Source organism: Salvelinus alpinus, chromosome 18 (assembly GCF_045679555.1).
Source record: "Salvelinus alpinus chromosome 18, SLU_Salpinus.1, whole genome shotgun sequence".
Lineage (NCBI taxonomy): Eukaryota > Metazoa > Chordata > Actinopteri > Salmoniformes > Salmonidae > Salvelinus > Salvelinus alpinus.
The window spans coordinates 2626813-2627171 of NC_092103.1; positions in this window are offsets into that span (position 1 = coordinate 2626813).

Sequence of the window (359 nt, forward strand, 5' to 3'; positions counted from 1 at the left end):
TCCTTGCTCAGTGTTTGTAAGTTAGCACCCAGCCCCAGCCCAAGCCTTGTTTTATTCAGTGTTTTCTCTTGTTGGATTTTCCAGAGGTTCTCTGGTTTAGTTTTGTGTATTATTTGAGTAGTCTTTTGAGGTTTGTTTTTCCCTGCTGTTTTTTAAAACTTTGTGGAGTTTCTTTAGTATTTTGGAGGATTTCCATTTTTGTGCCTTTTGGCTTGATTTTGGACATTGTGGTTTTAGTTTCTTTGCCTGGAGATTTTGTTCTTTATTAAACCACTATCGCTAGTACTGCTGTGTCTGCCTCATCTTCTGGGTTCTGACGATTATTAGTGACTGTTTCTCGCACCGGGTCCTGACAAAAA